The sequence below is a fragment of the Dendropsophus ebraccatus genome, chromosome 4 (genome assembly GCF_027789765.1).
Source record: "Dendropsophus ebraccatus isolate aDenEbr1 chromosome 4, aDenEbr1.pat, whole genome shotgun sequence".
In the NCBI taxonomy this organism is placed as follows: Eukaryota; Metazoa; Chordata; class Amphibia; order Anura; family Hylidae; genus Dendropsophus; species Dendropsophus ebraccatus.
Genome location: NC_091457.1, coordinates 119,731,943 through 119,749,577, shown reverse-complemented (window position 1 = coordinate 119,749,577; position 17,635 = coordinate 119,731,943). Strand labels below are relative to the sequence as shown.

General features: G+C 40.8%; 1 protein-coding gene across 9 annotated transcripts in view; it reads left to right on the top strand.

Moving 5' to 3' along the window:
• Positions 1-17,635, top strand: part of MITF (melanocyte inducing transcription factor) — a 227,513-nt gene that overhangs the window by 105,407 nt on the left and 104,471 nt on the right. The window lies entirely within an intron of this gene.

Sequence of the window (17,635 nt, the reverse complement as noted above, 5' to 3'; positions counted from 1 at the left end):
GTGGTCAGTGCATTTGCCCTTTCTTGACCAGAGTGTTGGATGGGTAAACCATGAGTTATACATGTATCAGAAATTGCATAGTGATTTATTAGTTTACCTTTGCGTAGCAAGAAGAAAACACTATATGGCTTATATCAAATAGTGTTTATACATTACCAGTATTACGTACAGAACTTAGCCCAATTTGTTTATCTTTAAAAACTATATAACAGAGCTGGAAGCATATGGCTGCTTTAGTGATGTGACTGATATTAACCCTTGGTATTATGGTAGCATTTCGCTACTACCATTTTGAGCATCTGCCTACTTAAATAGATTTTTATTTCCGCTTATATATATTTTTTGTAAATAATAGGAACTAATAGATCTATATTTATTTATTTATTTTGGTCTCAGGTCTTCTGGTTCCAGCTAGGCTCTGGTAGAGCCTAGAATGTATGAGCTGCAAGGAGGCTTGTACCGATGTCATGTGGTCATGTGACCAGAGGCACTCACTGGGCGACGTTATTGGCTGCTTGCAGTTTGGGCTTCCTAAAAGCACAATATCAGCATCTGCCCCAGTGAGGCAAAGGGGTCCGTTGGGTTTTCTGCTTGTTTATGTCATATGTAACAGGAAAAAAATTCTGCATGTCCTGTTATTCCATATGAAGCCTCTGATGCAGAGTGAACCTAACGTTAGGGGTTAGAGCAAGGGTTAGACTGTCAGGCTGATCAGGTAGTAATCCTCAAGCCTAACACTAACCCTACACATCCACAGAGCTGCTACGGACAGAACAACGAATGTGGATCTGTAATCCTTTGCATTAGCTTGGACCCATTTATAAAGGGTGTCTGTATTTTTTGCGGCATGGATCACGGATGTGTAAAAGGGTCCATTAACATCAATGGGTACTATTTTGTCAGCAATTACAGATCCATATAATACTGATGTGTGAGCGGCCAATCATGTTGTCCCGTAAGTGTCTCACGTTACCGTGTAATGCCAGTGTGTGCTTTCTAGCAGCCCATACATTCTAAGCTCTACCTTCTGATGATGTCCCGATCTTCGCTCCGCCATTCACGGAGGAGCATGATATCATGGAAAGCAGATAAAATAGGAGAGCAGCTGGGAGCGGAAAATCTAACAGATGGATCGACATCGGCGCGAGGGGTTACGTTTGCACATGAAATTTTACATTTGCCTGGACAACTCCTTTAAAGGAGAAGTCCGTCTCCAAGCTAAATTACAGCATGTTATTGCAACATAGAAGTTCTCAATAGAAACTTATTAACGGAAATGCACATATAGGGGGATTTATGAAGACCCGGTCTTATATAAGGCCCTGGCCCCTTTTCCCCAGCAGGATTCACTAGCTGGGCGCCAGAACCTGCGCCCGGCGTACTAAATCTACACCTGCTCCCAGCAGGTGTAGATTTGGATCATGATTTACGCCTGCGAGCAGGCGTTAATCATGATAAATGAGGCCACGCCTCCTCCCCACCTTATCACGCCCCCCAAGCTTCCCCAGCCTGCCCATCGGGCGAGCGGGGCGTACGCCAGGGAGAAGGGCCGAATCTGCACCTTCCCCCTGGCGTACGCTTTGTAAATGTCCCCCATAGTGCTTTATTCCCTCCACTTACTACTGCATCAAGTCTTCAATTTCTTGATAAAACAGCCACCACCGTACAGCCCAGGAACTTATACAGTGTGTTGTCACGTCACCATTTTATCAAGGAATTGAAGCCTTGATGCAGTAATAAGTGGAGGGAAAAAAGCACTATAGGGGAGATTTATCGAACATGGTGTAAAGTAGAATTGTCTTAGTTGCCCCTAGCAACCAATCAGAATCCATTTCATTTCATTTTTCAAAGAATCTTTGAGGAATGAAAAGTGGAATCTGATTGGTTGCTAGGGGCAACTAAGACAATTCTACTTTACACCAGTTTGATAAATCTCCCCCTATATGTGCATTTCCCATAATAAGTGAGAATTTGTATCATTTTTATATTGCAATGACATACTATAATTTAGCTTTGGGATGGATTTCTCCTTTAAAGAAACACTCCAGGTAGAACAGTGTTCTGTTTAGTGCAGGCCCCAAGGGGCAAAGGTCATAACACAGTAATTCTCCTAGGTGTTTTCTAGTCTCTGTGACTTGCCCTGACCCCTCAGGGCCTGGACTATACCTAACTCTATATTTTCTTTCCAACAGTATTGAAGCCCATGGCCGGCGTTAGGGGGGGGCAAGCAGGGCAAATGCCCAGGGCCCCCATCCCCCAGGGGCCCCTCCCGCAGTTCCAGTAGGAGAGGAGAGCACAGACAGCGTCCTGCAGCGTCTGGGAGTGATCCCCGGCTGCTGCTATCAGGGGTCACGCAGAGGCTGCAGGACGCTGGGCTGGTGTCTGCTCCGTGTGTGTAGCTCCCCCTCCCCCTCCCTCCAGCTCCTCTCTGCACGTGACTTCCTGCTCTGGTGTGGAGCTGTCGGGACGATGGAGGAGAGGGCTGCCGGGTGAGGATGACAGCCTGCTGCTGCTGCAAGGTACATGAGGGGGGTGTACCACTACACCCAGCATGCTAGAGGGGGTAAGTATACTGTACATGTAGTGTGTAATGTGTATGAATGTAGGTGTATAATGCATGAATGTAGTGTGTGTTACATGTCCTGTGTATAGTGTGTGGACTGGATGGTTTGTATCTGTATAATGTGTTTTCATGGGTGTGTGAGTGTGTGTGTGTGTGTGTGTATATATATATATATATATATATATATATATATATATATATATATATAATGGTGTGTGTGTGTATATATATATATATATATATATATATATATATATATATATATATATAATGGTGTGTGTGTGTGTGTATATATATATATATATATATATATATAGCTGTGTGTATATATATATATATATATATATATATATATATATATATATATATAGCTGTTTGTGATTGGGTGAATAAATCCTCACTATACACTACTGGAGTGCCGTCCTCGTGTTCAATTTTTGTATATATATATTATATATATATAATGGTGTGTGTATATATATATATATATATATATTATATATATATATATATAATGGTGTGTGTGTGTGTGTATATATATATATATATATATATATATATATATATATATAATGGTGTGTGTATGTATATATATATATATATATATATATATATATATAATGGTGTGTGTGTGTATATATATATATATATATATTATATATATATATATAATGGTGTGTGTGTGTGTATATATATATATATATATATAATGGTGTGTATATATATATATATATATATATATATATAATGGTGTGTGTGTATAAGCACTGCTGACTCCAAGTGTTGAGGTGAATAGACTGTATATAGGAGCTGCAGCCATTCTCTGGCCTCATCAGTCCTATGTAATTGCTGCCGGTGACCACTGAGGCCGCTGATTGGCTGCAGCTCCTATGTATATAAGGCAATACGGTGAGAAAAAAAAATAAGGTGGTATTCAGTCCTTAGGTGGTGGTCACTGTATGGCGGTAATATTGGTCTGTATATAGAGTCATTATGTGGCGGTCACTCTTTGGCATTAATATTGCTCTGTATATAGTGTATATATAGTCATTACTGCCATAGATTGACTACCACATAATGACACTATATACAGACCAATATTACCGCCATACAGTGACCACCACATAATGACTATATACACTATATACAGACCAATAGTACAGCCATAGAGTTACAGACACATAATATTGGTCTGGATACAGAGTCATTATGCAGTGGTCAATCTATGGCGGTAATATTGGTCTGTATATAGTGTGTATATAGAGTTATGTGGCGGTCACTCTATGGCGGTAATATTGGTCTGTATATAGTGTGTATATAGAATTATGTGGCGGTCACTCTATGGCGGTAATATTGGTCTGTATATAGTGTGTATATAGAGTTATGTGGCGGTCACTCTATGGCGGTAATATTGGTCTGTATATAGTGTGTATATAGAGTTATGTGGTGGTCACTGTATGGCAGTAATATTGGTCTGTATATAGAGTTATTATGTGGTGGTCAGTCTATGGCGGTAATATTGGTCTGTATATAGAGCCATTATGCGGTGGTCACTCTTTGGCAATAATATTGGTCTGTATAAAGTGTCATTATGCGGTGGTCACTCTTTGGCATTAATATTGGTCGGTATATAGTGTATATATAGTCATTACTGCCATAGATTGACCACCACATAATGATATTGCCAAATTGCCGCCATACAGTGACCACCACATAATGACTCTATATATACACTATATACAGACCAAAAGTACAGCCATAGAGTTAGGGCCCTATTCCACTGGACGATTATCGTTTGCATATCATTAACGATTAACGATCGCAAACGACCACTATTGCGAAAGACCTGAAAACGTTCACTCATTTCCATTGAACGATAATCGTTACTTATGATCGTAATTGCGATCGTTTTTTCTTCGCTATTTATTCGCTATTGCATTCGTATCTATTGCGAACGACCGAACGATGTCTTATTCAACGCGAACGATTTGCGAACGAGCAACGATAAAAATAGGTCCAGGTCTTATAAAGCGATCAACGATTTCTCGTTCGGTCGTTAATCGTTAACTGCATTTCAACCGAACGATTATCGTTTAGATTCGAACGATTTAACGATAATCTGAACGATAATCGTCCAGTGGAATAGGGCCCTTACAGACACATAATATTGGTCTGTATACAGTGTATATAGAGTCATTCATTATACAGTGGTCAGTCTATAGCGGTAATATTGGTCTGTATATAGTGTATATAAAGAGTCATGCGGTGGTCACTCTATGGCGGTAATATTGGTCTGTATATAGTGTATATAAAGTCATTATGGGGCGGTCACTTTATGGTGGTAATATTGGCCTATATATAGTGTGTTTTCTTCAATAACGGTATGGAGGTAATATTTGGTCCTGATTATAGTGATTTTTTTATTTTATTTTTTTAATGCAATTCATATAAATAGTTCTTGTGTTTACACCACTAGCGGCAGTCCTGGCATGTAGTGGCAGTCCCATAATGTAGCAGCAGTCCCAGAATGTAGCGGCAGTCCCAGAATGTAGCGGCAGTCCCATAATGTAGGGGCAGTCCCATAATGTAGCGGCAGTCCCGGCATGTAGGGGCAGTCCCGGCATGTAGGGGCAGTCCCGACATGTAGCGGCAGTCCCGACATGTAGCGGCAGTCCCGACATGTAGCGGCAGTCCTGACATGTAGCGGCAGTCCTGACATGTAGCGACATGTAGCGGCAGTCCTGACATGTAGCGGCAGTCCCGACATGTAGCGGCAGTCCCGACATGTAGCGGCAGACCCATAATGTAGCTGCAGTCCTGACATGTAGCGGCAGTCCTGGCATATAGCGGCAGTCCCGGCATGTAACCTTCTGAACTGAGTAAGGGCCCTAATACATGGAGCGAAAATTGTCCGAATCAGGACGCTATCGCTCTGAGAGGACACTGGGGAACATGATCAGGTAGTATATATCACAGACAAGGCCTGAGGACACCGGGGGACCTTAATCAGGTAGTATATATCTTTATTGTTTACTATATACAGCAAGGATTGCACACACATCACTAATGATATACTGTATATATACACATAGGGGGGGAAATTTATCAAACATGGTGTAAAATGAAACTTGCTCAGTTGCCCCTAGCAACCAATCAGATTCCACCTTTCATTACTCACATTCTAAGTAGGTGGAATCTGATTGGTTGCTAGGGGCAACTGAGCCAATTCTTCTTTACACCAGTTTGATAAATCTCCTCCATAGCTTTTGCTGCATCATAAAAGAGCCATGTAGTAGGCTCTCTAAGCGAGCTCCATTCTACCAGATTGGCGCTCGCTTCTGCGGAATATCAGGCCGTGTAATACGGCCTTAAAAGTGGCCGTACACTTCCAATAACTGCTGGCTGAACAATCCTTCAGCTGACAATTATCTGTCCCATCCGGTCCCGTCCTCCCCATACACAGAAATTTGGCACATCTGAGTGTTCCTGTGTTCTCTATGAGAGGGGAAAGCCATAGCCATACAGATCTGATGCCGGCTTATCTCTCTGAGAACAAAGAGGTTGGGCGTTGATTTTCCATCAAGCTCGACCCCCTATGTCCACTGATATCATCTGTCAGAGGACTGTCCAGAGAGCCCCATACACCTTACGCTGATGGCCGAACCCACCAGGAGCAACAGGTACCACCAACAAAAGAGTAACATGTATGGGGACCTTAAATTGTTGCTAAAATATTTCAGCATTTGGGGCCCCACCTTTAACTTCGCCCAGGGCCACATCTAGTCTAAAACCGGCCCTGTTGAAGCCATTATACTTATTATACGAGTGTGGGTTGTGCTGTATACAGTAACATGTCCTGCTCTGTTAGCTGTAATTCTAAAATTGTTGTATTGAAGTTTAATTAATACTTTATAAAACTTTAGTTGCTGTCATCATACATTGCTCTTTCACTATCTTGGGCCTCTTTCACATCTCCATTAAAATTTCCATGGTTCTACTCTATGAAAATAATGCTATCATTGGATCTGACTGCACCAGTTGAATCCCTAGGACTATAAATATGGTTTAATGTAGTGTTGTTTTGTCTGGGATTTCTGCCTGGATCTGTGATGGAGGCTTCTAACACAACCTTTGATAGAAATGTGAACAGGGCCTTATTTATGGTTTCTAAAGTGGTTATATTTCAATGTGTTATTGCTGGGAACAGTAACATTTCGTGGCTATTGGTGACTGCAGAGAGGCATACTTTTGGTCGCATTCGATAACTGCAATGTGGAAATGTGGCCTTAATCTGTCACTAGCTTTATGCTGTCTTAAATGAGGGCAGCTTAAACTAGTGACAGAAATGCTGAACAGATTGGGGTATTACTTACATCATTTTGTTCAGCCGTTCTCCTAATATGCAGGAGAATAGGATTCTTGCCACATCCCCTCCTCCCCCCGCCCTCCAGCTGCTGCTTGACAATTAACTGACTATACACAACATGGATAGAAAACTGCCAATCAGCAGCTGGTGGGCAGAGTTTTCTGCTCCTCATGAATATCCAGGACTACTGAACTTATGCACATAATGGACAGGACTACTTATTGTCCATGTTATGCAGGAGGATATCTCTGAATCAGCATCATAGAACAATGTAAGTGATACATCATTCTGTTCAGCTTCTTTGTCATTAGTTTATGCTACATTGAGATAGCACTGCATAAACCTAGTGACTGAGTCTCTTTAAAGAGGTTATCCAGGCTTTTGAAAAATATTACATTGGTGGGGGTCTTGCCCAGCACCCCCGTCCATCTGTTTTGGCTTTGGCATGAATAGTTAAATAACCCTTCTTTGATGAAATAATAGGAAAACCCTATTATTAGCCATTTCAAATGGCAAAGAGGCTGATGGTAGTGTGTTTAATAGGATGACTGAAAAAATCCCTGCCCCCCTTATCCCCCTCCCATTATCTCAGCTCTGAGGTCCTTCAGCAATAATTCTATTTGTAGGTGTGATTGATATTAGCAGGTTTTGCACATTTTTAGAGCCTGCAGGTTTTATATTTTGCGACCTTTCACGTCCAGTATTTTAAAAACACATGTGTGGAGTTCTGCTCTGAAGCTGTATATGCAGTCATGTTCTAAAGAGTCTCCAGGGACATTAGATTGTGTTCACTCCACTTTCACTCTCAGCTCCTCTAGTGTTTTCCATTTAAAGGAACAGGTCGCAGTGAGTTGTGACTTGTTGCTTGTGATGTGTATATTTTGGGATGACATCCTGTGCTGATGGTGTCCACGTCAGAATCACATGACTACACTGTAACTGTGGTCTGAGTGGACGATATTGCCGTCATCTTGTGGTCAACGTCCGTGTGACACGGTATAGGTTTTCAAGCATTCTCTACCTACTTTTGAGTACTTTGGAATATACATTGGCACAGTATATATCTAGTATTGTGCATGTGTTATATTCAGAATTTGCTTCAGGGTGGTTAGCATTGACTATAGCTTTATGCTATCTTTGGGCTATGCAATGCTATCTTTCAACCAGTTAACATTGAAACAATGATGTCATGAATTCAGCTATCAGTTATGCTGACGTCATCCTGTTCTGAGATATACAGACACCATGGGTCGTAATAATGCTGTGATGTTCATCTACAGAAACTATTTGCATGTGCCTACTGGAATCAGCTGGCAGTGACGCTGTATAAGGGGGCACGTGCCCCTGTGAGCACACAAGCACTTGTCACACTTCTAGGTCTTGCGACTGGAAGCCGGTTTATCCTAGTTTATTGCTAGCCGTGTGCTTCTGTTTGACACAGTGAACTTGCACACCCCTCACACACCTCCCTTGCATGTGACACACACACACCTTCCACATGTGACACACACCTTCATGTGACGTGTGGCAGACACTCCTCTGGACATAACACACAGGCACTGCAGTAAAAATATCATTCTCCGCTCACTAAACCCCTACCCCTCCTGACAGAACAGAGAGGGATGGGCATAATGGAACTCCGACGTTTGCACAATTTCTCATTTAACCCTTTAGAGCTGCATCAGGCATTGTGAAAAGTCACTAAAGGTAACTGATCATATTAAGCCAGTGGACAAATTCAACTCTGCTACGTCAAGCACAAGAAGACAAAAAAAATGGCAAAATATTTCCCACACACCTTACAGTTTCTGATACCTCCTCCTGTTCCCAAGATATTTTGGTTATAATCTGTCAATTTAGTTATTAGTCAGATGGGTGTGACCTTAATTTTGTAAATAATGAATTAAGTGACTATCAGGTGATGGGTGGGATTATACAGTCATGGGGTGTGAATGTTTTATATTTAGCGATATATCTCTAAAGGCCCCATTACACAAAGTGATTATCGGCCGTATTCGGCTGATAATCATTTCCTGTAATAAAAGACAACGCTCAGACGACATGCACAATGTCTGATCTTCTTCTTTTTCTTTCAAAAGGCTGAAACGCCAACGATTGTGTAATAGGAGCGGCGGCTGCAGACAGCTGTCTTACGCTCCCCCCGGCTCTTACCCGCTCCTCCTCACTCTCTGTCGGTGCGTGTGATAGCGCTGGCAGTGGGTGGGGGAATGAGGAGCAAGTGAGGTCGGCGCCCACTTGCTCTCCATTGCCATGTGTAACAGGGGCTTAATACATATCCCTTAAATCACATTCATCACTTGGCTTTCATTCCCATTATTAAAGTTAAGGTCACGCCCATATGACTATTAACTGAATTATCAGAAAAACTTTACATATGTGGGCAATGGAAGTGTATATCAAGAAACTGTTAAAAGGTGTGTACATTGGCAAGATCAATGAGCCTTTCAGTGGGCTATATTACTGGGGGTCATGCATAAAAAGTTCCACAATTTGGGATTAAACGGTTGGTCGTATGACTGTTATTGAATGCTACTGTCCATTGAGCGGGTTCTTCTCATGACATGACTGTGACATCTCTTCTGTATGTGCTGAGTAGAAGGTTATCAGGGCAACAATCCACTTGTTTGTCTTTCTTACTGTCGATTTGTTACACCAAAGGTGTCAATAATTTATTGTCCAAAGACAGAAGACCCAGAGCCTGGACAATTCTGATTTTCTTTCTTTTTTAAATTCTTATTCTCAGTTATATTTTACAATACTCATTCTATTTTGCCCCACTATGGCGTCAGAATGATAGCAAAATAAAAAAAGAAGTTATACTTGCTTACCCTAATCCCCCACAACTGTCAGAATGGCAGCTGTGGGGGATCAGGGCAGTTGAGTATAACTTTTTGTATTTTACTATAATCCTAACTTTTATACTTTTATTAGTGGTAAATAAAGTCTTCTGCAGCCCTTGCCCCACGGTGAGTATTCTGTGCACACCCCAGACAAAATGCACAGATGGATAAACATTGACAAAGTTGTGAAAATAACACAAATAACACATTTATCTCCATGGATTTTTTTTTATATAATCCCATGATTCAGTACATTAGGGGGGGGGGGGTATTATTACACTAACATCGGTAAAAGAAATGATTGAACTGAGGTCACAGGACATCAAAAAGACTGAGGTTTATGTGGTAAGTGTCAACAGTGACTGATGTTCGGAACTTTGATATGGGCAAATGTTGACATCGAAACGCCTTTATCAGCACATTGAAGATGAGAATAATGGAAAAATGTCACATGTTGTTAAACTTGTTTTGTTGGGGTATTACATTTCACAGATACTCTTTTCATGCCTATAGATTACTATGGAGCTGCAGTGTGTATATTAAAGGGGTTCTCTGCTTTGGATAATCACTACTTGTTAGAAGAATTCCTTGACAGTAAGCTGTTTACAAAGTGTCCCCTTAGTGGGCCATTCAGCGATCAGCTGTAAAGTGGGGAAGCCTGAAAGTAATTATTAGGTTTCCTTGCAGCGCCTCCACGGGAGAAAGTAAGCATTACACATGTTTATTCAAACATATTAAAGGTTTTTCTTTTTTGCAAAAACAGTGCCACCTCTGTCCACAGATTATGTGTGGTATTGCAATTCAGCTACATTAACTTTAATTAAACTAAACTGCAAAACCACACCCAAAACGAAGGATCAGGGACCAGAGAGGTTTTGTTTCTAGAAGAAAGCACCCATGTTTTTTTCTAAGCTTGGGTAACCCCTTTAATTGTTTGTACAACACAGGACAGGTCCTTCAGAGATAGATGCATTTTCTGCAGAAATGAAGACCAAATGAGAATCTGTCGAATAGTGTGTATGACAAGGGTTTTTTTTAAACTTAGCAATTAAGAACTGTGTAATACCTTATTTCTCCTGTGGTGGCGCTGTGGAGAAATGCAACACTTTCTGCTGAGTTCCATTACTGATTCCAGCCGATCATCTTGGAACTCTCAAACTTTGGGATTGGCCAAAAGAAGATGACCCCTTTCTTTATTGACCTTAGGCATCTTTAGAAGTAAATGGATATATAGGTGCCCGATACCATAAAACAAGCATTAACATGTATACTTTATATGTTTCACTACAGTATCCTTTGGTTCAGTGTTATTTTATGGGGCTCCCAGTGCCTGGGACCAGCTAGTTTTGAGGGACATCCCCTCTTTTTGAGAATGGCCATCGAGCCATGGTGGAGGAGCAGTGACGCAATCCTACCTGGATGAAGCATCTGGATTAATAGATGTAACTTCGCCACCCAGTCCTCAAGCATTCATGCAGATCAACCTTTATAGTTTTATTAAGTTCTGCTAAATACTGGAAGAGATTGCATTAATAATTTACTAAGAGATCATGAACAAGCTCCATCAGGTCTGAAAATGGAAAGATGTTGTCTTGCATTGTAACGTGGGACAAAAAAAAAAGGATAGTGGAAAATTACTTTTAGGGTGAAAAATATGGTGGAGATTTATCAAACTGGTGTAAAGTAGAATTGTCTTAGTTGCCCCTGGCAACCAATCAGATTCCACCTTTCATTCCTCACAGATTTTTTGAAAAATTAAAAGTGGAATCTGATTGGTTGCTAGGGGCAACTAAGACAATTCTACTTTACACCAGTTTAATAAATCTCCCCCTATTTGTTTGTTCTTTTAAATCCTGTAGCCAGTTACCCCAATACACATATGCACCACCAGGTCTTCTATTCAGACTGAGATTACCAGATCCTAAAACAGCATGATGATCGAGTGATGCCACCTACTGGTTCACCAGAGAATAGCTAGCATGGTGGTGCATATCAGTATGTGCCATATGTGCTGAAACGCGGCAACTGTTGTATATGAGGTCTCTGCAAATAAGCCAATAAGCAAATACATATCTCTCCCCCCAGAAAAGCATGATTTTATCCTAGCCATAGTGCATGGGATTAGCACTCACATTCACATTCCCATCTTTGTGGTTTCACAGTCTAGAAAAATCTATCTTTAAAGGGGTTGTCTAGTGAAAGTCTTTTTTTTTTTTTTTTTTTTTTTTCAAATCAACTGGTTTCAGAAAGTTATATAGATTTGTAATTTACTTCTATTTGAAAATCTCAAGCTTACAAGTTTATCAGCTGCTGTATGTCCTGCAGGAAATGTTTTTTTCTTTTCAGTTTGACACAGTGCTCTCTGCTGACATCTCTGGCCAGGACAGGAATTGTCCACAGCAGTAGCAAATCCCTATTGAAAACCACTCCTGCTGTGGACAGTTCCTGCCTCAGACAGAGATGTCAGCAGAGAGCACGGTGTCAGACTGAAAAGAAAACATTTCCTGTAGGACATACAGCAGATGATAAGTATTTTCTTGAAAAGATTTTCGCTGGATAACCCCATTAAAGCTTTCATAAACAATAATCTGTTGGGGATGAGAATTTCCCCTTTACGTACTTTAGTTAAAGTGACTTTTAATCTGGGAATATAAAGCCAGTGACACAAGTCTTCTAACCCATATGACAGAGCAAAATGATTGAGTTTAAGGCTGTGTCCTTGGCAGGAGAATATTTAACGTGGTGCCAAGTATTTTTTCCATTTCAAGCTGTGCCAGCCAGTAGGATTGCTAAATGAAATGCCTTCACATCCCACAATCAATTATTAAGTCCAGGAATGTAGCACAAAGGACTTCAGAAAACAAACTTCAGTTACCTTCATTTTAAGCCAAATGTAATATGATTTTATCATATACATATGTTTGGTTGTAAAAAAAAATAAATAAAAAAGCCAAATAAAGTGCTATATATATATATATATATATATATATATATATATATATATATATATATATATATATCTACTATAGGCTGTTTATAACATATACGTAAAAAATGCTATATAGATGAATAAACAAACACAAACCAAGAATCAGTCACAAACAAATCGTATATGGGATATAGATTTTGGCTTTGATTATTCCTCAAAGAGGTTATCCATCTGAGCTAAGAACATGGCTGCCTTTCTTTAAAAACCGCATCTTTAATAATGATTTCTAAAATATTTGTATATAATTTAACCTCCTCCCTCCGCTGCACTGTAAATAAACTTAGCTGCAGCAATGTTAATTTACGATCGAGGATAACACAGGCACAAAAGCTGCGCCCGTGTCATCCGCGGCTGGGCCAGGCTATCAGTGATAGCCGGGGACCCGCCGCAACTCTCAGCACTGGAGCTGCGTTAACCCCATTGATACTGCGGTCAGCACGACCGCAGCATCTATAGGGCTCCTGACAGAGAATTCTCTGTTTACAGAGCGAAAATTCTATGTTCGGTGTCCATCATTGGGGCTCTGTGAAGTGATCACAGAGCCATAATAGTAGTAATGGAAATCGGAAGCCTCAGGCTTCCGGTTTCCTGGCTACGGAGGCCGGCGGGGGGAGGGAAGGCAGCCGTAAGCTCTGCCCCCTCCCCTCTCTCCCCTGCCACTGTGATTGTGACAGCGGCAGGCGACAGAGGAGAGGAGGCAGACATAGGGTCATTATGATCCCATAAGCTGATGTCCAAAAACAACCTGGGCATTGATGCATCAATGACCCAAGGTCGTGAAAGGGTTAATTTATAAAAAATAACTTCGTACCATAGAGAAAAAGCTCTAAAATGTTGCCCACTAGGTGTCTCACTTCTATGCAAACTGTTATCCTTTACTTGTGGTTAGGGGAGCTCAATCTAACAGCAGTTAGACCAAGATGGAACACAGGAAGTGTGGATAGGTCTAATGGTCCCTTTTTCATGGCCAGTTATTGGCCAGGAGCTTGGCTAGGAACGCTCCTGCAGCTGATAATCTGTAAAAGCTGTAAAATTGATAGTGATCAGCCAAAGTCCAGGCAAACACCTGATTATCAGCTGATCACATCTTTTAAGTCTGCTTTAAAATTTATCTTTATAGCCGCACATCTCCCTGTGTAAAAAGGGTTTGTGCGACCAAGAAAGATAAGGGGAAACTCACAGTGCAGATATGTATATAGGATATACTGTACATATGGGAGATGTATATATCTGTCAGTTTCCAGATCACAAGCAGTCTATACTTACCAGCCACGCTGCTTGTTATCCGGCATCAGGTTCTGAGGTCCTCTGGCCACCAGCTGTATCTTCAGGCCGCTGCCTTGACAGCCAGAGGAGGCAGGGCCTGAAGATACAGCCAGCGAGGGCCAGAGAGCCAGATACTGGATTACAAGCAACATAGACTGCTTTTGATCTGGAAACAGCGTGGATATATACATATCCTATATACATATCTGTGCTGTCAGTTTCCAGGGCTGCATGAATGAAACAAGGATCATTTATGCAGCCCATCTGCTTGATTTCTCTTGCTGTGTAAAGGCACAGCAAACGCTGATCGGCGCTCATTTTCAGCCCCCGCGGGCGAGAAATTTGTGTGTCTGAAAAGACCCTTAGCTAATGCTATTTGCAGGATACAGCATGGACTGTGTGAATTTAATATGAGCCTGTCTGCCTCCTCCATGCGACGTTCCAGAAGGTCCACACTGTATCAAAAAGGTAAATCAAGGCTTCCCTATATTGTCATATAACCCATAATGCTCTGTGCAGCTTTCCCTTGTATAAATTCTTGTGTTTTTACTACCTACACAGAGCTGTCTCCTGAATCTAATGAATGTTACTGTAGCATCAGCTATAGTCCTGATTTTTTTCGGGCAATAGCAGAACAAATAAAAATAAAAACATACCCCTCCGTGCATGCCCCTGGTCTAGTGTAGTAACTGCAGAGCCATAAATAAACCGCTTCCAGAGACCTTTGGCAGCAGCTTTTCTTCCTTGAGAACAGAAGGACCAGACATGATAAACTCCCACTGCCTATTCCTCTTTCCCCTGAAATCTGGTGTCAGGGGATCCCCCATACCCATGATATAGATTCACTGATCAGGCTGGGTTCACACTATGTATATTTGAGGCTGTATTTGTGAGGCTGTATAGCAACCAAAACCAGGAGTGGATTGAAAACACAGAAAGGCTCTGTTCACATAATGTTGTAATTGAGTGGATGGCCATCATTTAATGGCAAATATTTGCTGTTATTTTAAAACAACGGCTGTGGTATTGAAATAATGGCCGTTATTTACTGTTATATGGCGGCCATCCACTCAATTTCAACATTGTGTGAACAGATCCTTTCTGTGTTTTCAATCCACTCCTGGTTTTGGTTGCTATGAGGACCTGACATGAGGACCAAATACAGCCTCAAATATACATAGTGTGAACCCAGCCTAAGTTAATGTGTATGACCAGCTCAACAATTTCAATGTTAATACAAACTATTTTAGATAATAAGGTTCCCAGATGACAAACTGATCTGCTGGGACCCTAAGTGATCGCTGTATTCTGTTATGTAGCAGAGAGTGTTTTAATTTCACTAGAGCACCCCCCGCAGGAGAAATAGAGTATTACATAGTTCCTATTGCAATTCATTGGCTGTCCATATAATGCCTAGAAATTCAGAGTCCTCAGTAGGACTCAGATGAGGGTAATAGATTAGGCTGGTCAAAACTGCTTAATATAATATCTGAGAATGGATTTTCTAAACCAGACAGCTCCTTCTAGGATCCGTTCCAGTTTGTCTACACAGCTACATTCATGCATCATGTTCAGATTTATAGACTTGCACCTGTATTTGACCTATATGTGACCTCTTACTATTGCTTGGTAATAAGTTTTTTGTGCCTCTGCCTCTGACCTCCCAGTTTCATCTGCCAATATTGGCTTTATATAGCACCATAAATTACGAGTGAGTGGAGAGGACAGGGTGTTCTAAAGCCATCATGTCCGTCACAGCAGCCTTTTCTGAAGCATCAGTCGCTACTTTCCAAGAAATGTAAAAATAATCTGTGACAGCATCAAGTTCTATGATTTAGTCAGCAGATAATTCACGAAACTTCGCAAAGAGGATGTAGAATAGCGTCCCTCCAGCAGGTGGCAGTGCTATCACACGTTCTTTAGTATTGATATTTATGGTACCTACAACAGACTGGAGGCAGAAATGTTCTAAACTCATGATTTGTATAAGTTGTGCTCTTTTCTGCTCACAATAACACCTTCTCAGGATGTCTGGCAGAACAGGGGCATTGGAAATTTTTAATATGATGTAAATATTTGCCACCACAATTACAAGCTTATTTTTAGAATTCGTAATTTAGAGGCATTGTTGCAGTGTTCTCCAACCTGTGGTTCCCCAGCTGTTGCAAAACTACAAGTCCCAGCATGCCCATTCAGCCATATGTTTTGCAGAAGCTGAGGTGTCACAGGTTGGAGCAGTTCAATAAACTGTTTCCAGCACAGACCTTACAAATTGTACATACTTTTCAATGGCTATTCAATAATCCAGGAAATATTATGAATCATCCAACTGATCTCATTGATTTAGCCGTATAGAGGATTATAGAAATTGAAGCTGAAGGCTCCTATAGATAAAGCTAGAATTTTATCCAGTTACCCAATTTAGCATCCAATATACTTAAATATATATGCTTATATAGTTGTGTTTCACATAATAATAATATAATACATAGTATAATATAGTAGATTCTTATGGCCTGTGTTATAAGTAGGCCCCTTAAGTCACCCCATTCTGTGTGAGGACTCCTACACAGCTGTAAAACCTAAATTATGCAGTTTTTACACCTTACTTTATTATAGATTTCTTGGTGCTTGGTCCAGTGAAAAATGCTTTTTATCCTTGGTGGTTTGTGCCACCTGGGCGGGGCTTCACTGTAGTGGACCTCATCTTTAATCAGGAGGCATGGCTGTCAGCCGATCAGCTACTGAAGGTTTGATGGCCGCTTTTAACTTTAATTGACTTAAATGTGATGTAACATTATGTTTAAAGGCGATCTCACCTAGAGATATCTGATGCTAATAACTTCTGTTTGCTAAAACAATCTCGCCTGAATTCTCGTTCTTGCGAAGGCATAAATGGCCACTAGGGGCACTGTTACAGGTTTTATATTGGGGCCTCTATGGATGCTCTGTAGAGCTGGGTTAGTGATAGTTTCTTTCAAGACATCACAGTTATAACCATTTAAGTGATAGGTAGAAGTCTCAGTACAGAGGCCATTAGAAAATTTTCTTCCATTCAGCTTGAAAAGTGTTTACATAGACATATCCTCCATCCCCCGCTCTGAGAATAACAAACCTGCCTCTGGCCACGACAGATGCCAATAGGAGAATCACTTTCGTCACAAGAGAAATGCCTCCGTCCAGAAGTAAATACTTTCTTTCATCCTTTCAGAATTTATGACCGCTTATAGTTGATTTATTTCAGTCGTCGTAAAAGGTTGGCGATTGTTTGGCTGCTCCCTGGAATTCTGCTATCTAGTGATTATTACGTATATGATCACGTTGTAGTACGCCATTAATTTTTTAAGTTTTCCCTGTAAGTTTTTAAAGTTTTCCCTGTAAGGATGCTGAAAAAGTCCTTAAGATATCCATTTCTATGTTTTCTTGGTCTTTTATAAAATAAAATAAAAATGTTTCAGCACTTCAGGATTCTTTTTTATCGAAACAGCTATTTGTATCCCTCCTTCCCTGGAGAGATATCTGGCTATTCCCGTATTTTGAGACTCGCAACTGAGGCTCCACTCACCCCCTTTTTTGCATATTTAAATTTA